The 25,495-nt window shown below is 41.8% G+C and overlaps 1 protein-coding gene across 1 annotated transcript in view; it reads right to left on the bottom strand.

Annotated features, from left to right (window-relative positions):
• The window catches only part of HPCAL1 (hippocalcin like 1), a 271,519-nt gene that overhangs the window by 143,696 nt on the left and 102,328 nt on the right, over positions 1-25,495 (bottom strand). Inside the window, exon 2 of the mRNA XM_089672039.1 lies at positions 16,447-16,506. The gene's annotated coding sequence lies outside the window, so the exon portion shown is untranslated. The remainder of the gene's footprint in view (positions 1-16,446; positions 16,507-25,495) is intronic.

Here is a 25,495-nt window from a genome sequence, read left to right as displayed (position 1 = left end):
AAAAACCCAAGAGGAAAAGGTAATATCTCTGACCTATATAAGTGTCAAGCATATAATCTATTTTATGGGTGGGATCCTCAATGGTTAAAGTGGGAAAGCAAAGGAAACATAACCTTTACTTCCAAAGACTGGGATGTTTCTATTGATATACTTTGGAAGTGCACCAAGTCTCTCACTATAAGGTAAACAGTTTTGAAGCGACTTACCAAGTGGTACTTTACTCTCAAACCTAATGCCATCTATCCTACAGTATCTCCGAACTGTTTGAGGCTGTCCCCTTCCTAATAATTTTGTGAACATATTTTGGTTTTGCGACAAAATAGACCAGTCTGGCACAAGATTAATGAGCTTGCATCTAAGTTAGGTGGCAACCCTCTCATATTATCTAAGGCCAACTATTTCCACCTATACATGAAGCATTTTGTTCCTCTGAAAGGCTGATACATACCACATACGTGGCTTCCCATTGGGCAATTGCCCTTCATTGGAAATCAACAGATGTTCCTATTAAGTTTATTGGAAACAGATTAGATTTGATCAGGCTTATGGAACGTACAGTCAGGTCCATAAATATTGGGACATCAACACAATTCTAACATTTTTGGCTCAATACACCACCACAATGGATTTTAACTGAAACGAACAAGATGTGCTTTAACTGCAGACTGTCAGCTTTAATTTGAGGGTATTTACATCCAAATCAGGTGAACGGTGTAGGAATTACAACAGTTTGCATATGTGCCTCCCACTTGTTAAGGGACCAAAACGTAATGGGACAATTGGCTTCTCAGCTGTTCCATGGCCAGGTGTGTGTTATTCCCTCATTATCCCAATTACAATGAGCAGATAAAAGGTCCAGAGTTAATTTCAAGTGTGCTATTTGCATTTGGAATCTGTTGCTGTCAACTCTCAAGATGAGATCCAAAGAGCTGTCACTATCAGTGAAGCAAGCCATCATTAGGCTGAAAAAACAAAACAAACCCATCAGAGAGATTGTTGTTTTGGCCACGCCTAATGTTTTTGCGGTTTGGAACATTCTTAAAAAGAAGGAACGCACCGATGAGCTCAGCTACACCAAAAGACCCGGAAGACCACGGAAAACAACTGTGGTGGATGACCTAAGAATTCTTTCCCTGGTGAAAAAAACACCCTTCACAACAGTTGGCCAGATCAAGAACACTCTCCAGGAAGTAGGTGTATGTGTCAAAGTCAACAATCAAGAGAAGACTTCACCAGAGTGAATACAGAGGGTTCACCACAAGATGTAAACCATTGGTGAGCCTCAAAAACAGGAAGGCCAGATTAGAGTTTGCCAAACGACATCTAAAAAAGCCTTCACAGTTCTGGAACAACATCCTATGGACAGATGAGACCAAGATCAACTTGTACCAGAGTGATGGGAAGAGAAGAGTATGGAGAAGGAAAGGAACTGCTCATGATCCAAAGCATACCACCCCATCAGTGAAGCATGGTGGTGGTAGTGACATGGCGTGGGCATGTATGGCTGCCAATGGAACTGGTTCTCTTGTATTTATTGATGATGTGACTGCTGACAAAAGCAGCAGGATGAATTCTGAAGTGTTAAAGATAATATTATCTGCTCATATTCAGCCAAATGCTTCAGAACTCATTGGACGCCGCTTCACAGTGCAGATGGATAATGACCCAAAGCATACTGCAAAAGCAACCAAGGAGTTTTTAAGGGAAAAAAGTGGAATGTTATGCAATGGCCAAGTCAATCACCTGACCTGAATCCGATTAAGCATGCATTTCACTTGCTGAAGACAAAACTGAAGGGAAATATTCCCCAAGAACAAGCAGGAACTGAAGACCGTTGCAGTAAAGGCCTGGCAGAGCATCACCAGGGATGAAACCCAGCGTCTGGTGATATCTATGCATTCCAGACTTCAGGCTGTAATTGACTGCAAAGGATTTGCAACAAAGTATTAAAATATGAAAGTTTGATTTATGATTATTATTCTGTCCCATTACTTTTGGTCCTTTAACAAGTGGGAGGCACATATGCAAACTGCTGTAATTCCTACATGGTTCACCTGATTTGGATATAAAATACCCTCAAATTAAAGCTGACAGTCTCTGCAGTTAAAGCCCATCTTGTTTGTTTCATTTAAAATCCATTGTGGTGGTGTATAGAGCCAAAAATGTTAGAATTGTGTCGATGTCCCAATATTTATGGACCTGACTGTATCTTTCATACCTTGCATCATACTATGCCCTTTTTCTTTAAAGGATGGGATTCTTGGTATTCTTGTAGACAATTGTTCTCATGAAATTGTCCTTATCATTGCAATGACACTTGACTTCTTATTCTTGACCTTTGTGTATCAGAATTTGGCATAAGCTTACACTTCGTATTCTCCATCTGGATTTACCTTATAAATTATTGCTTTTGCTATATGTAATTTCTTCACCATTGGCTTCAATGGTTGGTTGTACATTCATTTTCTTGTGTACTTCCTTTCTTTAGGCATCCTTGTTGGCTAATTTTTGTGTAACGTTTACGTTTCAATAAAAGGTTTGTAAACCCAAAAAAATATGCACTATAATGTCCAAAAGTTTGTGAAAACCTGACCAACACACCTATAATAGCTGGGTGGACATTCCTTAACAGCGTGCATCGATTTGAAGTAGGCCCATTATGGCTATAAACAGCCTGCACTCTTCTAGGAAGGCTATCCACCAGATTTTGCCAATCTCCTGGGAATGTTTTGTACAAGATTTTAGAGTGTTTTAGTGGAAATTTGTAGCCACTCAACAAAAAAAAAAAAATTATTATTTGTGAGGTCAAATGCTGATGTTGAGACACAGACTGGGTTTGCATTCAGTGTGCCAATTAACAGTGCTTAGTAGGGTCGAGGTCAGGAGTCTGCAAGCCACCCAAGTTCATCCACATCAAACCATATCATCATGGAGCTGGCTATTTGGGAAACGGGCATTCCCAAATCGTTATTATACAGTATTTATAAAGCGCCAACAGTTCGCTCAGCGCTGTACATTACAATGGGAGACAATACACGAGACAGTAAAACAACAATACAATGCGATACACAAGGGGTTCGAGGGCCCTGCTCCTTGGAGCTTACAATCTAGGAGGGAGGATATAGTGGTACGGGAGGAAAAGCTGTGGGGGATGGAGTGGTAGGAAGAGTGGAGGAGATCGGCAATTAGCAGAGGGCAGGGTAGGCTTCCCTGAAGAGGTGGGTTTTCAGGGTGCGCCGAGAGGAGAGTAGGTGATAGTCTGATGGGTTGGGGTAAGGAGTTCCAGAGTTTGGGTGATGCCCTGGAGAAGTCCTGGAGGTGGGCATGGGATGAGGAGACCAGGGAACTAGAGAGAAGGAGGTCTTGCGAGGAGCGGAGAGTGCGTTTTGGGTGGTATTTGGATATTAGGTCGGTGATGTAGTTTGGGGCAGAGTTATGGACAGCTTTGTACGTCAGTGTTAGCATTTTGAATTTGATCCGTTAGGCAATCGGAAGCCAGTGGATGGATTGGCAGAGGGGGGTGGCGGAAACAGAGTGGTTGGTAAGGTGAATGAGTCTGGCTGCCGTATTCAGGATCGACTGAAGCGGGGATAGCCTGTGGCGAGGCAGGCCAGTGAGGAGGGAGTTACAGTAATCAAGATATGATAAGGGAGTGATATGATGAGGGAGTGGATGAGTTGCTTAATAGTTTCTGGGGTTAGGAATGGGCGTATTTTGGCGATGTTGCAGAGGTGGAGTCTGCATGAGTTTGTTAGCAATTGGACTTTGGGCTGGAAGGATAGATTGGAGTCTAGAATGACACCAAGTACTCTGGCTTGCGGGGTGGGCCTGATGGTGGCATTGTTGGACATCATGGAGAAGTCAGTGGGGGGGGGGGGGGGTAGTTTCCACAAAGTTTGAAGCACACAATTTGTCTAAAATGTATATTTGTATCCTGCAGCATTAACAGTACCCTTCGCAGCAAACACTTGAACTCTACAAACACTTGGTGACACCAAGCATGAAGATGCATGCAGCTTTATTCTTGCCAGCCAATGAAAAGGTTAGCATTTTATACTTTCTTATACCGGTAATCTTTATTTACAGGCCGGGAAAGTACAATATAATTATCAGAAAGCTATTCTATAATAGTAATTATCATCAATGTAGTATCTCATTTTGTGCAAACCTAATTACTCATAGTGCTTGCTAATAACAAGATGAGGTCTATGTGTTAACACTGGAAAATCAGTCTAATGGCTTCAGTTTTCATGCTGCATAAACTTCTCCTAATCTAGCTAATCAAGTAAAAATTAAAAACAGTAGTGCAAACACTTAAAGGGACCATATTCTATTAGCAACAAGATGACAATTAAGTGAGCTTGAGTGAACGTGAAACTTTAATTAAGGGTATTTTTTTTTTTAGTTTGATAGATTTGGCATGTTTTTATTGTGATCTGTTTAGAAAATAAAAAAAAAACGAATATTTGGGAAGCACTGCTTTGCCTAGTGCTGTTGGTCTAACACTGAGAATGTTTTTACAGGAGGGAATGGAACAGGAAATTTCTTCAACGTGCTGCAGCTTTTTTGCCCACTTGGCAGGCAAGGCAATGATTTGACCATTGAAATGGAACGTTAGAAAATCTTTGGTTCTGAAGAAAGTGAAAACCATTGCTACTACTTCAGAAGGGTGTTGAACGATACAGGTCTTTTGCAGCTATAACAAGCAAATATATGATGCATATAATGGAAATCCTGTGATAACAAAATGTTTACCTGGAGTTCGGATTTAACCTTACATCTAAGGTATTAGGAATTGTGGTTATACTCATTTAGAAGATGAAAGCAATGCTAAACTCCAGGCACAAGCATAGATTAAGGGTAAAAGGAATATTATATATGTTTGTATTATTGTGTGTTCTGGACACCAGGCTGTACCATAGGGGCACATGTGAAGGTCCAGAGGTCTGCCAGCTGGCTCCACTGCTCTCTCTTGTAAAAATGTCAGCGCTCCATGGTCTGTACCTTTCCACAAATGGTTATTTGTACTTTGTATCAATGTTATCAGTTCAGTTACTTTTTCCAATTAATATTTGTTTGAGTAAATACAGAGTCTTTATGGCTACTCTTTGTAGAGTAAACTCTACTGGCTTACAGGGATTATGAAGCTTCCTGCATGAATGACAATCTAGCGTTGAGCTTTTTAGGCAACAGCAAACAAACGATTCTAGGACAAACCGCCGGCTGTGATTCATGAGTAAATTATGAGGACTTTATTCCTTGGTCTTACAATGTACCCTCCTTTACTCCTGTTTTATTTTATTAGCACAGTGTTTACTTTTCATGGGTCACTGGATTTAAAAGGGAAATAAAGCCTTGGCTTTATTATATAATGTAATTTTCCATAGCACCAAAGGAAAATAGACCTGCATACAGATAACATTTTATCAACAAGGGAAAACTGGACTGAAAATTAGACATTCAATGTTATTATTTTAACACTATACTAAAGTTTACCACCACTTCCCTTAACGTTTCATTTCTATGCAACCTCTGAATACAATGTGGTGCACAGCTTTAAAATGATCACATTTTATATATCTCTATCTCTCTAAACGTAGAAGTAGATTATGCAGAAAAAAAAAATCTTTATTTAGATAGTCCAACAGTATATAAAGACTGATTAGTGTTGTCCATAATGAATATACTGTATATACAGTATACAACTGTTAGATTGCACAAATTAAGAATCTCCTGAATGGACAATCTACTTCAATCTTCTGTCTTTTGGTTTGGAGTAAGGCACTCTGTATAAAATACCTATTAATATCCATTATCATTTTAGAAAAACTAAACTTTCCTTTAGTTTTATGGTCTTCATGCCTCCAACAAATACATTCCTGTGTGGCCAAGTACCTGAACAGGTCTGAATGAGAAAAAAAAAGGAATAATCAGGAGCCTCCCTTATACAGTTCTACTTAAAGCTTTTCAAAGACATTAGAGGGTAATTGGCCACTTAGGGCTCATGTACACTGCAGCTGATAAACTCATGTTTAGGAGCTGTTCAGCGTTTTTTTCAGCAGCCCCTGAACTCTCCCTAATGTTTTCTTATATGTCCATGTACACATCTTCGGTTATAGTCGTTTACAGGCATTTGAGTTTACAGTCGTTTTTTGAATGCACCAAACTTGCGATCAGCAGTTGATTTTATTAGCATTTCAAATGCAAAACGCTTGTAAATGCGGCAAATCGCATTTATAAGCGTTTAAATTTTTTTTTAATTCTTCCAGTTCCCAATGCTGTCCAGAGCCTTTTTTCATCATGAAAAAGGCATGCAAAGCATTTTCAAAGTGCTCAGATGGACAAAAACAATTAACACAGGATGTTCCTGCCAAGCTTGTCACACATTGTAATGACCAATTCACACCATAGACCTATCCCACCCTTGGAAACAAAAAAAATGTTAATGACCAACTCACACCTAGCTAATGTCAACACATACTACGGTGTCTGCTTCTACTCTCTGTACTTCTCTGAAACAGTCTGAAATAGTCAATAATTTACCACTTTTCAGTGCATTCTGGGCATTTGGGAGGTTCTCCTGTGCTTATCTTTAAAAAACGCTTCTAAGCGCAAACGCACCTAAACAGACGGTTTTTAACCTACATTTTCCAGTCAGTTTCCATCGTTCAGAAGTGTTACATGTACATGGGGCCTTAGGCATAATCTATCCATCAGAGGCCTCTCTGCAGCCCTCCGGTCACTCTGGGCACAGAATGCCTGTTGCAGACATTCCAGAAAGTTTTTGGGCTACCTAACATATTGTATCAGAAATAGCTAAATGGTTTGACTAAGCTTTTCTAAGGCCTATAGGCACATTAAACTGTGCTATAAATTAGTAGGTTGCAGTAGTAGTAAGTGGTTTGGGGGGGGGGGGATGTTTTAATGGCAAAATTCATAAGAACCAGATAACCATAGCCAAATCATAGTCAAATCAATTAAAAGGGCAACTACATGGTCTTACCACTGCTCAAATGTATGTGATCTAACAAAACGATTTTTAAAGAATTGACATTGTTCACTTCTCCTGCAGGCCCTGGCTGGCTGGGCAGGACGCAAGTCCAGTCTGTGAGGACCAATATCAGCTTGTGCACTGACCCTGCTTCTTTCCAAAATATTTCAGCCGTAAGTACAGGCATCTGTTGCTGCAGTGGTCTACCTAGTGCTTGCTCTGATGTCACCCTTGCAGGCTTCCGAGCCATGGATGCAAACATTTCCTGATGTCATGTAGACAAGTTCTGCAGCATCTGATGGTTGGGGGCATCAATAGAAGAATACAGAGTGCATGCACTATAGCAGACAAGTATTTAGAGTCGATAACAGTTTTGTTGCTTTTTTTTTTTTTGGTTCTGCTTGGAGTCCCAATTAAAAAAATATATTTTAGACTGGTTACATGTTGGATACTGCATTTTTGACATTTTCTTTGACTGTATTCTACTACATAAGCATAAGGAATTTCAAGGGTGTCACTTACTGCAGAATTTACTAGCTGCTCTTCACAAAAAGTAAAAGTACACAAAAAATTCAGACTGTATGTAAGATAAAATGAAATTATGTATCCGATTTCCTTGGATTATAGGGGGCAGCTTTTATAAAGTCCTATATTCATCCCAAAAACTGTTCCTATTTACTTTAACTATAGCAGACATATTGTCACCAGAGAGATTTTTTTTTTCCATTTTAAAGGCCAAGCACTTGAAAGTGCAACAATTACAGGTAATGATTACCCCTCAAGTATTGGTGTGTACCATGGCATGTCAGGAATTTATTGACGCAGACTTGGAAAGTTATTGATCTAAATTACACTTACACACAGCAACGCTGTAAATGCATTGTGGGAGCCAAGTTTCTTCTTCCTCTTCAGACCTGGTTACTTATGACATGAATACAGGTGCCCACACAAGGGAACAAATATAGACACTGATCCACAAGTTTGATAGATTCATGGGAACACTATTTTGTGCACAGATAGAGTTGTAATTTTTTGGAAATGTTATTGCGGATATGATGGGTGTCCATTTTAGATCCAAACTGTGCTTCGTGTCAGTCTTAAATTGAACCTGTAGCCTATCCAGCTAACAATTTTGTCAGAAGTAAGGCACCTTCAGGAGCAACTGACCATACCAGAGTGGACTACAAATAGGCAAGTATACAGGTATTTTTTTTTATACAGGGTAGGCATTTCTTCCACTTTACCTGCTTGCATATAAAAAATACATTTAACAATGTATTATTGACTACAAAGCTGCATTAAATGCGAAGTCCGTATTTTCCAAAAATATATTAAATACCCACAGTTGCAAAAAAAAAAAAAAAAAAAAAAAAGTGCATTTATTTTTCTTCTTATTAGCCTGCAAAACATTGCAAACACAAATCACTGGATGTAATTCACAGGCTCCTAAAGACTTTTCCTCTAGCTTGTTATCCATATGGAGGATCAAAATTTCAGCTGGAGAGCTGGAAGTATCAATGGACTACTAGTTACGGCACTTGGGTTCCAGTCACAACTACATGTCTGCCTGCGGCGATGACAGCTGCTGTTGGGGGGGGGGGGGGGAGATACCTAGCATGCTGTCAAAGGGGTAGTCTGTTTGGGCTGAATCGGCTTGATTCCCCTTTCGTTTGTGTCTTTATGTCTGCCTGAGTTCAGCTCCAAAGTGGACGTTCACCCTAGATTTACTAGGATAAGTCAGCAATGGCAACCTATCCATCTTATAGCACAGGCTTCCTTTATAGTGGAAGTTCTCCTGTGGAATTATTTTATGAACATTAAACAGCTATATAACCCATGTCCCATGATAAAAGAATAGCACCATGCTGGACTTCTGTTTGTGCTCCGATTGTCCAGTAATCTGCATTGGAAACTACCGGACATTTTCTAGCAGCACCAAGCAACTCATAGGGGTTGATTTACTAAAACTGAAGAGTGCAAAATCTGGTGCAGCTGTGCATGGTAGCCAATCTGCTTCTAACTTCAGTTTGTTCAATTAAGCTTTGACAATAAAACCTGGAAGCTGATTGGTTTCTAAGCAGAGCTGCACCAGATTTGCACTCTCCAGGCTTAGTCAAGCAGCCCCATGGTGTTGCTGAGCACCTCCACGCTATCTACTACTTATAATTACTGGCAAATGCTTCCTCTGTACCCGGATTCTGCCAAATACCTTGATAACAGGATGGGGGGGGTTAAGGGACACCATGGGGTTGATTTACTAAAACTGAAGAGTGCAAAATATGGTGCAGCTATGCATGGTAGCCAATCAGCTTCTAACCTCAATGTGTTCACTTAAGCTCTGACAATAAAACCTGTATAGGTTTTTACGCACAGCTGCACCAGATTTTGCACTCTCCAGTTTTAGCAAATGAACCCCCATGAGTTGTATGATGCTGCTGGTAAATGGTGGCAGTTTCTAAACCTGATTACTTGACATTTGGAACACAGACAAAAGTCAAACATGGTGCTATGTATTTATCAAGGTACATGTGTTATATGGCTGTTTAAAGTTCATAGAATTCCAGGGAGAACTTTTACTTTAAAGAAAACTCATTCTAGAAGATGGATAGGCTGCCATTACTGACTCATCCTTCTATATGTCACTGTAACAGGCTGGACGCAGTTCTCTGAGTGGCGTCTCGTAAAGCACAGACCTCATAACTATCGCTATAATGCAGGGGTTGGTGTAGTAGTCAGATGTTTACATTGACACAGTTGTGTATCCTCAAAGTCTTTGTTTTTCGTGTCTATGACAACCTGTAAAATATGTTTGCACCACCCAAACAAGCTCTAGAGAGTCACTATGACAATCGGAAATTACCAGCAATAATGGAGCAACAACTGATCGCCTACTATTCCACCGTAACAATACTAGCAGGATTTTAACTTTGCCATGGCTTCATCTCTATCACAACTTCTGTATAAAAAAAGTTAAAAGCAGAGGTCCAGTGAAAATTAAAAAAAAAAAAAAAAAAAAAAAAAAAAAAAAAGGCAGCAGCTAAAAAACTGTAGTTGCTTAAATTTAAAAAACAGACAGACACTCACCTGTCCCTATATCCCACGGTGTCCTCACACCGGCCAGGTTCACCAACCCTCCTATGTCCCCGGCATCTTCAGTGTGGGCACTGAGCTATGAAGTGCGAGTGGTGCTGCACTTTGTGAATGGTCCCATAGTCTTCTGGGATCTGTCACATATCCCAGAAGACTGCGGAACAGAGAGAGGTGGGGGGGCGATCGCAGCAGAGGTGGGAGCAGGTACCTGTCATATTCCCCAAAGGTGAGCAGTGGACGAAGCCTTAAAGCAGAACTTCCCTTTCTGGGTGGAGCTCCACTTTAAGTCCGTAAGCATTGTCCGATTTTTAAAGGGGAACTGCAGCATATTACAGTAACAGCTATTTAGCTGTAATTTTTCTTTTTGAAACAATAAAAAGCTTTCATAGTCTCCTGCTTCTCCTCTGTATAAATCATGACAATAGTATAAACAGATTTTCCATAAACCGCTATCTGTATGTTAGACAGTAAAGTCAACATAACTGCAGAGACTGAAGTAGATGTAAATCCTAAATGAAGATTTACCTTGCTAAAACACTGTGTATAATAACCAATTGCCTTTTTTTTTTCCTGTTTGCTTGGTTATCTGGGCTACCTGCGCTAGTTTTCATTTCAGAGTTAAATAGAAACGCAGGTCTGCCCCTAATTAACAGGAGGGAATATGGCAGTTTTCCCATATAGAAAACTGCCACAGATTCATGAGAGGTCTCACCTTGTCGTACAGGATGTGAGCCATCAGCAGACAGCTCACATCCCTCTCTCTGCTTATGCAGTCGCAGTCGCGCGCTAGAGAGACTATGGCGCAAAACCAGGTCCCCCCGTTCATTCTCCCTCTACAAATCTGCCTTCCTCACTTACACCTCCTCCCTCCACGCCGCCAAGCAGGCTAACTTCGTAAACCTGATTAACACCCTCTCCTCCTGCCCTCGCCGACTCTTCTCCACCTTCAACTCCCTGCTCTCTCCCCCCCCTCCTCCACTCAGTACCTCACTCACCGCCCACGAAATTGCCACTCATTTCCACAACAAGATTGATGCAATCCGTCAGGACATAGTCAACTTGCAATCTACCTCTCCACCTAGCCCCCCCATCTCCCCCTCATCTCTTCCCTCCTCTGACCTCGCAACCGCACTGCCCCCCTCCACACCCAAGACCCCGCTTACCGTAACCCCACCAGCTCTGCACTCCTTCAGCCCCGCTACCACTGAGGAAGTCACCAGGGTCTTCTCAGAAGCCCGTCTCACTACCTACCCCCTGGCCCCTATCCCCTTTCGACTCCTCCAGTCACCCCCCTCTTCCCTCATCTGCTCCCTCACCCACATCTTCAATCTCTCCCTCTCTACCGGCGTATTCCCCTCCCCCCTAAAGCATGCGCACATCACCCCCATACTCAAAAAGCCCTCCCTGGACCCCTCTGACCCAAACAACCTCAGACCCATCTCCCTGCTGCCACTCACTTCCAAACTCCTGGAGCGCTTAGTCTACAACCGCCTAAGCGCCCACCTAACTGACAACAACCTCCTTGATCCACTACAGTCCGGCTTCCGTCCCCTACACTCCACCGAAACCGTCCTCCTCAAAATCAGCAACGACCTACTAACCGCCAAAGCCAAAGGCGACTACTCTGTCCTCCTCCTGGACCTCTCCGCGGCCTTCGACACAGTTGACCACCCCCTCCTCCTTAATAAACTACTCTCCCTTGGCATCAGAGACACCGCTCTCTCCTGGTTCTCCTCTTACCTATCCCGACGCTCCTTCAGCGTTTCCTACAATGGTGCCACCTCCCCTTCCCTCCCCCTCTCTGTTGGGGTCCCCCAGGGCTCTGTCCTTGGACCCCTTCTCTTCTCCATCTACACCTCCTCCCTTGGCAAACTCATACACTCCCACGGCTTCAACTACCACCTCTACGCTGATGACACTCAAATTTACCTCTCCACCCCCCACCTCACCTCCACTTTCTCCGCCAGCATCACTCACCTCCTAAACGACATCTCTGACTGGATGTCGCTCCATTTCCTCAAACTCAACCTCTCCAAAACCGAGCTTCTCGTCTTCCCTCCTGCCCGCGCCCCCCCCCCCATCCTATCCATCACTACTAACATCACCACCATCAATCCCGCCCCGCAAGCCAAAGTCCTTGGAGTCATTCTGGACTCTAACCTCTCCTTCCATCCTCATGTCAAATCACTTACAAACACATGCAGACTCCACCTCCGCAATATCGCCAAAATACGCACCTACCTTACCCCAGACACCGCTAAACTACTTGTACACTCCCTGATTATCTCACGCCTTGACTACTGCAACTCTCTCCTCACTGGCCTACCCCAGTGTAGGCTCTCCCCGCTTCAGACCATCCTCAACTCAGCGGCTAGACTCATCCACCTCACCACCCGCTCCACCTCTGCCACCCCCCTCTGCCTCTCCCTCCACTGGCTCCCTATCGCCCAACGCATCAAATTCAAACTACTCACTCTGACCTACAAAGCCATTCACAACACTGCCCCTAACTACCTCACCGACCTGATTCCCAAGTACCACCCTACCCGTACCCTTCGCTCTTCACAGGACCTCCTTCTATCTTGCTCCCTGGTCTCCTCCTCACACGCACGTCTGCAAGACTTCTCCAGGTCCTCCCCCATCCTCTGGAACTCACTACCCCAATCCATCAGACTGTCACCTTCCCTCCTCACCTTCAGGCGCTCCCTGAAAACCCACCTCTTCAGGGAAGCCTACCTCACCCTCACCTAACTGCTGCTCTCCTTCATTCCTCCTACCACTCCATCCCCCACAGCCACTTCCTCCTGTACCGCTACCCCCTCCCTCCTAGATTGTAAGCTCGAAAGAGTAGGGCCCTATAACCCCTCGTGTGCTGTTTGTAGTTGCTGTAATGTTTCATGTATTGTCCCCCCCTCTATTGTACAGCGCTGAGCAAACCCTTTAGCGCTATATAAACTCAATGTAATGTAATAATAATGTAATGTAATAATGCAGTGACTACACTACAAGAGCAGAGCATTTAAGGTTAAAAGCCCTCCTTTTCCCTCTTGCTCTGAGCAGGGGTATGGAGACAGGCAAAGCATTCGAAGCATGCAGCTCCAGCTCTCCATTCTCTGTCCTGTGTGCTTCATTTGTTACAGCCATAGAACTGATCGCTCCTGATTGACAAAAGGGAATATGCCCCTTTATTAGGCTAGGTTCACATCTGTGCTGGTGGTGCCGCTGCAAATCCGCACGAAAATCCGTGCAGCCGCACCACCCGCGCAGAGAAAGGCGGACCCACGGGCAAGTGCCATTAGTTCTAATGGCACGCCGCCCACACTGGAAAAAGCAACCGTACTGGGAACCGAGGTACCCGTATGGGCTGCGTTTTCAGAGGAAGTGCAGGAACTTCTCTGCTTGTCACAGGGCACGGGAGTTCATTCAAATGAATGGGCTCTCATGGCCGCATATATATGTGAACCGGTAATCAGGAACAGCATCTGCTCCATTTTTTATGTTTAGAAGAGAGCTGCAAACACTGTGTTTGCACCACTCTTTGTTAATTCTCCCCTGTCTACAAGCACTTCAACAATGGCTGTTAACATGGCCAGTTGTAGTCGCTGTTGGAAGTTCATGTGACAACACAAGAACACAACTGGGGGAAAAAGTAGTTTATCAAAATGTTTGAGGTAGAGTTGGGTTTGATTGGCAAAATAATATTTTTCTTTATCCTCTATTGAGGGACACAAAGATTTAAATGCTTCAATGTCTGGGATCACAACTTAAGAGTTGGCAACAGCCATTGAGGGATTCAGTGGATGTAGAAGTCATAGTACCAGGTGTATGCCTGAACAAAAGCTGGATAAAAAGAGGAAAGAGCAAATATGAAAACTGTCACGGCCAAAGAAAAGACACAGAAGATCAACCTGGAACTCCAGACTAGGACAGGTAATTGCTACTAAGGGGAAACTAAGGCACAGCGATTGGAAACTATATTATTTGGGGGGCTGTTTTAAAGCTGAACTTTAGGCAGAAAACTGAATATAAATATTTCTCAATTAACAAAAAAATATTCCTCAATAACCACAAAGGATATAAATCCGCTTTGTGTGCCCCAGATACCATTACAAATCCAGATATTACCCTGCACAAGTAGCAAGGACATTGTCACGGTGTTAAACAGCTTCTAAAACGATCAGAGCTGTGGGACTCGCCCACTACAGGCTGCCTGCAGAAAACTACAGAAGGGGCAGAGCCAAGACCAGTCCGCCTGCACAAGGAAAAGGGTAGCAGCGACCGGTCTTTATTACAAGAAGCTCAGATAAAACCTTTCACACTTCACCGATCTGGAAAAAATAAACAAAGCACACCAATATTTAAGTAGGAGTACACATGCCTCTTGTACTTAGACAATATTTGCTGATTCCAGAGTTTAGCTTTAATATTTTAGGTTTTCCAGTGTCCAAACCTCCTGTAGGCAGCAGTATAACTCAAATGTCCAAGAATGACTATTCCTCAATGGACAATAAAGAGAGAATCTGCCTTTCTAGCTTTCCATTCACCTAATCCAGCTGCAACAAATAGATCTGTCAGCAAACAGATGCTGGGATTTTCTCAACACACATTTAGATGGTTTTCTGCACAGTAGCTGCATGCCTTGGGGAATCAGGGAGGAAGAAAATGAAAAATGTCTCCCAGCAGCAAGCTGCTTTGTGATATCCATTCCCAGTCACCACTGATAAGGAGAACTTCAAGTAAAATGATAGCCCACTACAACTTATGTTGGATCTCCAGATGAAATGTTAAAAATGCGTGCACTTCCAGAATAAAACACTCATGAACAGTTACAGTTATAGGCACATTTACAGCTCTATGAGCACTTTAGTTGGTAGAAACACATAAAAAATTTAAAATGTAAGACAAGTACAAACCTTCCAAGGAAACTGCACTAGCTGGCAGCTAAGCAATTAAAGTGGTTGTAAACCTCAGAAATTAAATGTGAACAAAGCATATTCCTCTCTATTATGTACTTGTTTCAATCTAGAGCACTAAATGTAATTTCTGTCTGCTGCTTCATTCCTCTGCTATGTGTGTGCGTTACTTCTGACAAGTTTTCCTGACACTAAAAGATAAATGGTGACAGGGGAGAGCAGTTTTCCAATCCAGAAACCCAGACAAACAGCACACAAAGACACTTTACTAAAATCCACAGAGGTTAAAGCAGTACAGCCGGGTTGTGGTTGTGACCAGTGAGTGTTTGAACAGCTGCTCACTCTGATCTCTCCTCCATTCAGCAAGATCCATTTGACAAATTCCCAGCACTAACACCAGATTTCTCCCCCAGTTTGTATGCACCACTTCCATCACAATGGAATCAAGTGTACGTTACACTCCTGACAAATGGCTCACTGATAAAATCCTGCTAACTCTTGTGGAGGATTATCTTTTTTTTTTTCCTCCTGCTACAAAAATACGCCAAGCCTCAAGCTGTCTCCACTTGCTTATTATCAGTCTAAAAATGACCCAAGTAAGATCATCTGTTCACAGACGGCACACATGTGCCCTTTCCAGAGAAATCACAAAAGGGAATCCCCTGCTTTTCTTAGTCAACGAGTACATCTCCCACCTCGTGGCTTTTCCCTGTATCACAAGAAAGCCAACAGAAATATCAATGTGGGAATGTTTTCCCTGTCATGACATCGTGCTGGATGTCTTACCATTAGTGATGGGAAAATCTGCTAGAGTTAAACTTTCAGAGACACCATCGAAGATCGTTAAACACGCCATAAAAAAAAAAAAATAGCAAAAGGCAATCGTGGAGCGCCGAGCTGTGGAGGGTATGGGAGTGGCAGGCTCTGGTTCTCAGTGGCTTGCAGAGAGAGGCTGAACCACCCACCAGTCAGGCATATGGGTGGATCCCAGACTTAAAGTTGGGATCTTTCTGGAGCCTGGACCAGCTCTGTGACACCAAAGAGCACACCGATGGCTGAAAATGGGTCATAGGAGTGCAGAATAAAGTGCACTCCTATGATCCATAGGAGAAGTAGGGACAAAAGAGCTTTGGCCCTACTTCTCCTTTAACATATTTTGGAACGGCAACATTGTAACCTGAAACTGACTTGGTATCAGCCCATTACAGTCCACTCTACAGCAGGGCTCAGACCAGGAGAGGAACTGCAGGAGCCAATCAAACTGGAAGGACTGCAGGAGCCAATCAAACTCAAAGGGCTACTTGGTCCATTGACAACTCCTTTGGCAGGTAAAACTGATCCTACCTACTGTATGCATTTCCTCTGTGCATTTTTAGCTGTTTGCCTGGAGTCAAGTTTTAAATTACAGTTCATAAGTAAATTAATCTAGTGAAATATATTGTATAACCTTACCAAAAAGGAGATTTCTTCATCAAAACCCAGAATGGTGCAAAGTGCAAGTCAGGAGAGAACCTGTAACAGAGGAAAAAAGGACACCATTTAGAAGAAAAAAAAAACACAAGCATTGTAAAAACACAGTAATAAGCCCGTATAGGATAGAAAGACAAAAATACCTCTTGGAATATGAATGCGCCATTCAATATGTTGTCAGACCTCAGATACACTTAGGCCTAGCTCACACCATGGTGCAGAGACATGAGTTTTTCGCATGCATTCTTCAAGGGCACAAAGAAAACAATTTTTGTTCATGTGCCCTGTTCACACCACTAGTGTCACCTGCAGATTTTTTCTATGCAGGAATTTGCAACATGTATAAAAATCACTGAATCACGCATGAAATCTGATGCAATCTTGTGTCTCTGCAAGTGAAATCTGCTTCTTTTTCCCCATCAGTTTTTTGCACGTATGGTGTGAACGAGGCCTTAGGTATTTATTGTGTACTGCAGTTGGGATCACTTGGGCCTCATGCACACAGGACATTAAACACGCTTTTACAAACGTTTGCCTGGTTTCCCAGCCTCTAAACACACTTCTATGTTATACTATGTGGCCATGCACAGAGGCGTTTACAGGCATATTAGACGAGGAGTGTTTAGAGGCTGAATTAAAAAAAGCCATCACAGGAGAGGAGCATTTGGACAGAAAAACCAGTGAACGTGCCTAACACTTGTAAGCGCACCTAAATGCTAGGCGTGTTCAGTGATGGCCAGAATACATTAATATTCTGGTCATCTGAATGAATACCCAAACGCTTGACATGACCAACACGCCAAAACAGGTTTGCCAAATGTGGGTCTAGGCACGTTTTATGCTGCTGTGCATGTGTGCGCTTAGCCAGATACAGCTTTCTTTTGTTTTTTTTTGTTTTTTTTATTATTTGCTATTTAAAAAGAAAAAACACAAACTTTCCCCTACTTTCTGCTATAAAACATATTCAAAGGTATTCTTGTCAATCCTGGTGACCATTCTACTGGGCCTTAACACTGCGATGGACTTCCTGATCACATGATCACTGATTGGCTGTCACATTGGTCACGTGATCAGGAGCCCATCTCACTGACTCCCAATCATAAACCGAGACCGGGAGTGGTCTTGACAGCTATGTAACTGTGCATGCTCACAGAAAGGTTGGTCCCCATGGATATGTATGTATGGCATGTGGGCATTTGAGTTTACATTTGTGATCGCTGTAAAAGGACCACTATAGTAATTATAGGGCACAGAGTCACTCTGATTGGCTCTGTGCCTTTTACCTATGACCTGTGCTGTCTATAGGCATTTTGCACGCATGAACAAATCGTAAACAGGAGTGCCATTTTTAAATTAATGTTTTAGATGAAATGTAGGGTAAATATATGAAATATTGCTGGCTCAAAACAAAAAAATAGGATATCACATGGTTTCACAATATAATAATCACAAAAGACTTAGTAGGTCCCTCCAGCCCACCCCAAAAAATGTAATTATATGAACACTGTTGTATTATTTATGGGAAATATTTTAGGACCCTTTTGTCCCGTGAATAGTGTTAATGCACGTTGACTTGTGCATTTATGTATAAGGGTCATATATGTTGATGCCATCTTTTGGGCACCTGGGAGTTCACTTTTAGCCTTCCGCATTTAGGACAGCTTGCAACCATTCACTATCCATTGTGTTTCTATTACTGACCTTTTCCCTCGGTCAGCACTTTTCCCGATTGGTTCTATTTATTTTCACTAGTCTTTAGAAGGCATCATTGGATGTAACTTTCAGACATCTGGGAGCACATTTTCACCTTGTGTTAAGGGAGGTTTGTTTCCACATTTCCATTGTACACTATATCACCCTGACCATTTTTCCTGCTCAGTCCGTGTTTTTTTCTATTTTCTTTTTGATTTCTTCAGTTCTATAGTACTACATATGCGTGGTTCAATATTTTCACTTGTTTAACCATTACTGAGTTACTGTTTGTTATGATTCATCGATGTGGATGAAGTCATAGAATCTTTGGGATAGCGCTACACCATTTGGTTTTGAATATACACCTTTCTCTATCTAGGCATATAGTCAGGTTATAGCAGCTCCCCCTTTCTTTGTTGCACAAGCAGGTAGCGTGGGAGGTTCATTCTATATATCTGTGTATTTACACTTCTCCAGCATGGACACAGCTTTCCAGTTTACAGGCTCTGCAGTTACGTGCATTGGCAAATGAAAAAAGAAAAACAAAAAAGAAAATGTTGAGAGTGTCTCAAACCCTGTTCCTGCGATCAGATCATTATTTCTTGAAAGGATTCTGGTGAAGCTGCGGGAGGTTGGGACTTGTGTTCAGAGGAAATACCAGACGCGATCTGTTTTGCTTTGTACTTGCTGAAAAGTCTAAAATAATTCACACACAGCTTGTAAAGTACAAATATTTGTTATATTTACCAACCTCCCATCTTTGATTTAGCTGGTATGCTTTTATACTATAAAAAGCTGCAAGCTCCTTTCAAAATATCAAAGAAAAGCAAAAACTTGATAGGACCGGAACTGTGTCTCCATTGCCTGTGTCTGTATGTAGATTGCATTACAAAGCAACACAGCGTGTGCCCCTTCAAGTGTATGTCAAGACCCAAAAACTTTTTTTTATTGGAGTGAAGAATTAGAACTCCATTTGTCTTTTACTGCCACCACAAGGCTTAGTTGGAGAGATTTTCCCCACTGTCACACTGATAATGTTTTGTCACAGAGGGAAAGTAAAGGTGGGAATACACGATTAGAAAAATCGACCAATCGGTCATCGGACGTCCGAGAGGTGTTCATTCGTTGGTCAAAATCGTAGCACACCTTAACCAATCTAAAAAAAACATTCGTCGGGCAATACGTAGTGTTGACGTCTTCCATACAAGTGGAAGTGATGCAGTGCGCGTGTGACCTTGTAGTCACGTCCTTCCGGCCAGAACGAGCGATATACACAACAATTACCAGCAATGAGTATAATATAGTTTATTACATGACCTATATACATAAATAGTGATACATAAAATATAATCTGCAGAATTCTGGTTTCATGATCTCATTAGGCCAATCTACTTTTCACATTTGGATGTTTCGTTAGTGTTTACGAAGTTTCCTTGGACATAAGCATCCGAGTCATCTTTTTTTTCCGCTCATGTATGATAGCGCTTGATAGATTTTTTTCGTACGACCGTCATACCACCGCATAGAAAATCAGTCGTTCGTATGCGAAACGACAACATTTTTCACTGTTGTTCAACCAGATTTTTTCATTCACAATATCATTACCGGTTAAAACATCCTGCTCTTCAACGAAGAGAAAATCGTTCGATCAGTGGTTCTGCCAAATGTTTCGTACGATTTTCTTATCGTGTGTACGGGGCATAAGGAGAAATCTGTAACAGGGTTAATGACACATAAAAACCTGATAGGGCCTTACAAAAAAAAAACAAATCTGTGTTGCACTTAGAAAGTTTCCCCCACTTCCTGTCTGGTAAAATAGAGCCTCAGACAAACAGTAAAAACAGAGTTCTAACTTTTCCCCAAGTTATCCAATAGCAAGTAGGAAAAAAACCAAAAAAAAAACAAACAAAAAAAACAGTTTTGGTTGGACATACTAGAACTGTGTCTAGATAATGGACACATTTTCATATAGTCAAAACAAGTATGAAATAAGCTTTAAAATAAGCCTTCACTAACCTCTGTAACTGCAGCCACTATTCTGTGATTAATTCCTAAAGTAGAATTCCAGCTTACATCTAACTAGCCTCCTCACAGGTCTGGTTCACACCAATGCATTTTTTCATGCTTTTTGCAGAATCACACTACAGTCCATTTACCATGGTTTCCTATGGGACATGTTCACATCTATGATTTTTTGAGCCACTGCGTTTTTGAAAAGGGCCAGGGACTTTTTTTTTTTTTTAAATGCATGTAGTGTGTTTTTGATGCATCTGCATCAAAGCACTGCAAAACAGACAAAACACAAACTGCAATTGCGTGAACCAGGCCTTAAGTCAACTAACCTGTGTAACAAAGATCTATCAACTTACCTATTTTCAGGATGCCCCAGTCATATGATCACCTCTGGTTCAGCCAGCACCAGCTGCAGGGGAGAGGAGAGACTGCCAACAATAGGGTAGTAAAGTCTGGAGTGGTGACATCACCCACAGGCTTTAATGGCCCATCCGATGTCTGTGCTCCCATCTCTCCCCTGCAGATATGCTGGCTGACACTGGGGAGCTATATCACATGACCAGGCCAAAAGGTTAGTTAGCATAGATGTTTGGGGGTGGACAATTTTAAGACTAGTTACTTTAACACTTTAGAGTTTTTAGCAGAAGCTTCTTGGTTTTACTTCCACTTGCTCTGGATAGCTTACCTCCCCCTACCAGCTGTTTAACCTCTAATGTAAAACACAGCAAATGAGCAAGAAGAGAGGAGAGATATAGGTGCCCAGACTGAACTTTAATAACTTCTCTGCTTCCATTGTGAACTTTGAAGATGAATTGCTCCTTAGTGGATGTAAATATGAAGGTCAGTGATGGTTTATTTTAAAGTATTACTAAACCCAAGACCCTGCATTCACTATATCTGGTCTCCCACAGTACACATAACACGGAAATGCAATTACTTTAGTAAATATAAACTGCCAAATACCTTTTCTCATCAGCAGTTAGAGCAGTCTTGTGACCTCTATCTGTGTCCAGAACAGCACTGGTTAAAGCTTGTAAGAGGAGTTGTCATTCTCCCGATTGTCCTACCAGGCTGCCAGACCCCTGAACTTCTGTTTGGACAGTGCTGATTGGCCCTGTGCTGATCACATGCACTCTCCCAAGGAAAAATAACTCTTAGCAATACACACCAAACTGGGCATATGCAGCCTGCCCCCAAGGCTCTTTTCTATCAGCAGATGGATTGGGGACTGTGGAAGAAGGGGAAGATCAGAGAAGACAGGATCCAAAAACTGTTTTTTTTTTACACAATGCAGAGGATTAACCCCTTAGGTTTCACAGTGAGTATTACAAGCATGCTTTACTGCATATACAGACTGATTTTACTGTTGTGGGTTTAGTAACACTTTAAAGCTTTTTCCCTGCTTGTTGTTAAAAATGTAAATGCTCATAGCCTGGTCACAGTCCTACTTTAAGGGATGTATTTCTAAAAAATAACTGCATAGCAATTTGCTGAAAAAGTGCATGCACATGTGGTCTGTGCAACTAGGGCAAAAAAAAAAAAAAAAAAAAAGTTTAATGGTTTTAAAATGGAAAATACTCCATTTGGAAACTAGATGGCACCAAGTATCATAGGAATTTCCTAGGATACTTAGCACCAGTTAGTGGTCAAATTGGGTATTTTAAAATCAACCAAAAAATTCAACCAGCACAGGAAAATCGCCTCAAAACATTTGTTTGTGCCCTATTTGCACAGAGCGAATGTACATGCACTTTCACTTGGAAAATTGCTATGCATTTTTTTAAAGAACTAGTGATGACTGGCTTTATACAGTAAAATTCAGTCCTAGGGTGACAACACACCAGAAGACAGGAGGTATTAAAACTACAAAACACCCACCCCTTATTTCCATAACATTGGGGAGGGGGGCTGTTCTGTAGACCTAACATACCTCCAGATAACATTTTTTGCATTAACACTGCTGAGATAAAAGAAAGTTTATCAGCTCATGGGATTTGTGGCAGGTAGTTTTTGCTTTTATTGAATAGAAAAAAAAAGAAAAAAAACCTGATTGGCAAGTACCAACTCTTCCACTTCCTTTTACTCCAGGTTTTCCTTTCTTCATTTTCATAAGTAGGCCCCATACCCTTGTCATTGGATCCTGCGTCAGCTAAACCAGCCCAAGGGCAAACAATTACAATTCCTAATGCCCAAAACCATACCCAGCATACAAAAACACTAGGAATAATCTCATGGATGAACTTTGTTCAGATTTTCAAAAGCTCTCACTTCTTGAAAACTATAAAAAGAAAATATTTATTTTTGCCAAGGCCGCGATGCTCGTTCTATGCAGAACTTTTCATTTCAACTTCAAAGTTTCATAAGTGACTAATATTTCTTGATTTATTCCAATTAATGCAACATTAAAACCATGCAGCTTCTTCTCCGCCAGCCGTACTGCAGTTTAGTATCAATTATTAACTTCCCTTCAAACACAGCAAACACTCCAGCTACTTAATTACATCCAGCCCTTCACAATGTTTATACAAGGCATGAAAAGTTAATATTTTTGGCATCCATCTGGCTGCAGGAAAAAAAAAAAAAAAAAAAGCAGAATATTACCACATTTAAAGTGTTACTCCACCTTCTGACACATTCAAGTTAGTAAAGCAGCGAACAGAGGTTTAGTACCCATTCACCTCAGTGGGAATTTTTAATGCGTTCCCTGTGGTGCTGCAGATAAAGCTTTCAGTAGTAATCTATAGATGTGTTGACACAACTGTCATCTACCTTCCCCATGACAAAAACTGAGATCAGAAAAAGCTGAATCAGCATTATATAGAAACACAGGTAATGGTAATTTCACTTGCAATAAAATAAATAAATAAAACAATAATACATGCTGTTGGATATATAAAGTGTCATTAAACCCACACCATTAAAAAACTGTCTTAAATGCTGCTCATACACATTCTGTCACTATGGGATTTGTTTTCTGTATTCTGCAAAAAACCTGGTTGATCCTGCTGTTCACTGTCCCTCCCTCCTTGTCTGTGCCCCCACAGTAGCTTGAGATTGATGCTACATCTACTGAGCATGCTTCAGCTCCCTTCTAAGCTGTTCACTTCCTCCTTTTCCTCATCTGTGCTGCCCACAGGACTATAGAATTACACATTTGGGAGTATACACTCCACATAAATGACAGCCCCTCCCCTCTTCATCTATGGCCACCAAACACAATGGGCTGGGATAGTACATGTTGTTTGATGGAGGCTTCACCTTCCTGTAATTCTAAGCACATACAAACAATAGACACAGATTGGAGAGGAGTGAAACAGGCCGTGATTGGCAGAACATCCCTCCAGATAGCCCACACCATGCTTTTGCACAAAAATAATAAAAATGTGCATTCAGATACATATTTATTTAATTCATTATGTATTTTAAGTCTATTCAGAAGGCTTTTTTTTTTTAGACCAAGTGACCAGCAGCAGAGGACCTGCAGCATCTCCTGCCACTGTTTTCCTGCAGACAGGCTGGGAAAGAGATGGGTCAGGTGACAGCTGTATATCAATTAGGAAAAACAGTATTTCAATTTTTTAAAAATTAAAATACAATACCATCATCATATACACTACATTGCCAAAAGTATTTGGACACCTGCCTTTACATGTACATGAACTTTAATGGCATCCCAGTCTTAGTTTGTAGGCTTCAATATTGAGTTGGCCCACCCTTTGCAGCTAGAACAGCTTCAACTCTTCTGGGAAGGCTGTCCACAGTTTAGGAGTGTGTCTATGGGACCATTCTTCCAGAAGCACATTCGTGAGGTCAGGCACTGATGTAGGATGAGAAAGCCTGGCTTGCAGTCTCTGCTTGAATTCATCCCAAAGGTGTCCTATCGGGTTGAGGTCAGGACTCTGTGCAGGCCAGTCAAGTTCCTCCACCCCAAACTCACTCATCCATGTCTTTATGGACCTTGCTTTGTGCAGTGGTGCACAGTCATGTTGGAACAGGAAGGGGCCATCCCCAAACTGTTCCCACAAAGTTGGGAGCATGAAATTGTCCAAAATGTCTTGATATGCTGACGCCTTAAGAGTTCCCTTCACTGGAACGAATGGGCCAAACCCAACCCCTGAAACAAAACCCCACATCATAATCCCCCCTCCACCAAACTTTACACTTGGCACAATGCAGTCAGGCAAGTACCGTTCTCCTGGCAACCGCCAAACCAGACACATCCATCGGATTGCCAGACAGAGAAGCTTGATTCATCACTCCATAGAACACGTCTCCACTGCTCTAGAGTCCAGTGGCGGAATGCTTTTCACCACTGCATCCGACACTTTGCATGGCAGTCGGTGATGTAAGGCTTGGATGGAGCTGCTCGGCCATGGAAACCCATTCCATGAAGCTCTCTACACGCTGTTGTTGTGCTAATCTGAAGACCACACGAAGTTTGGAGGTCTATAGCTATTGACTCTGCAGACAGTTGGTGACTTCTGTGCACTGTGTGCTTCAACATGCGCTGACCCCACTCTGTCATTTTACGTGGCCTACCACTTTGTGGCTGAGTTTCTGTTGTTCCAAGTTGCTACCACTTCATTACAATACCACTAACTGTTGACCGTGGATTTTTTAGCAGCAAGGAAACTTCACGGATGGACTTATTGCACAGGTGACAACCTATCACGGTACCACGCCTGAATTCACTGAGCTCCTGAGAGCGACCCATTCTTTCACAAATGTTTGTAGAAGCAGTCTGCATGCCTAGGTGCTTGGTTATATACAACTGTGGTCATGGAGGTGATTGGAACACCTGAATCCAATGATTTGGACAGGTGTCCCAATACTTTTGGCAATATAGTGTATATACACATAAAGAGACAGGATACTGTAAATTAAACAGTGTGTGTTTAGTTTCACTCTAAAGGATCGGCTGGGAGAATCTTGTTGGGCAAATTAGCCCTTTTGACAATTCACAGTTTAGGCCTGAAGATTAAAAAATAAATTTTTTATTATATATATATATATATATATTTTTTTTTTTTATACACACACTCCCCCCCCCCCCCCTTCTTGAAAGCAGACACTACACAATAAAATATTGGTAGTTCCAATTTTTGGAATATTTTTCGATATTAACACTAAGGTTAATTTTAGGGTACACAAATGCAAAAAGTATACAATCTTTTGGTAAAATATAAAATATGAGGTAAACAGATACCAAACGTGTCAAACCTTAAATTTGTGTGCACCTGTCAAACGGCAACAAACTTCAGTACCCTATATTTTCTATGGGCGACGCATTAAAAGCAACCTAGGAGGTCAGTTTAGTGTTACGGAA

The sequence above is a fragment of the Staurois parvus genome, unplaced genomic scaffold (assembly GCF_062004578.1).
Source record: "Staurois parvus isolate SC_StPar_1 unplaced genomic scaffold, SC_StPar_1.0 ptg000118l, whole genome shotgun sequence".
In the NCBI taxonomy this organism is placed as follows: domain Eukaryota; kingdom Metazoa; phylum Chordata; class Amphibia; order Anura; family Ranidae; genus Staurois; species Staurois parvus.
This window is presented reverse-complemented; position numbering and strand designations above follow the sequence as displayed.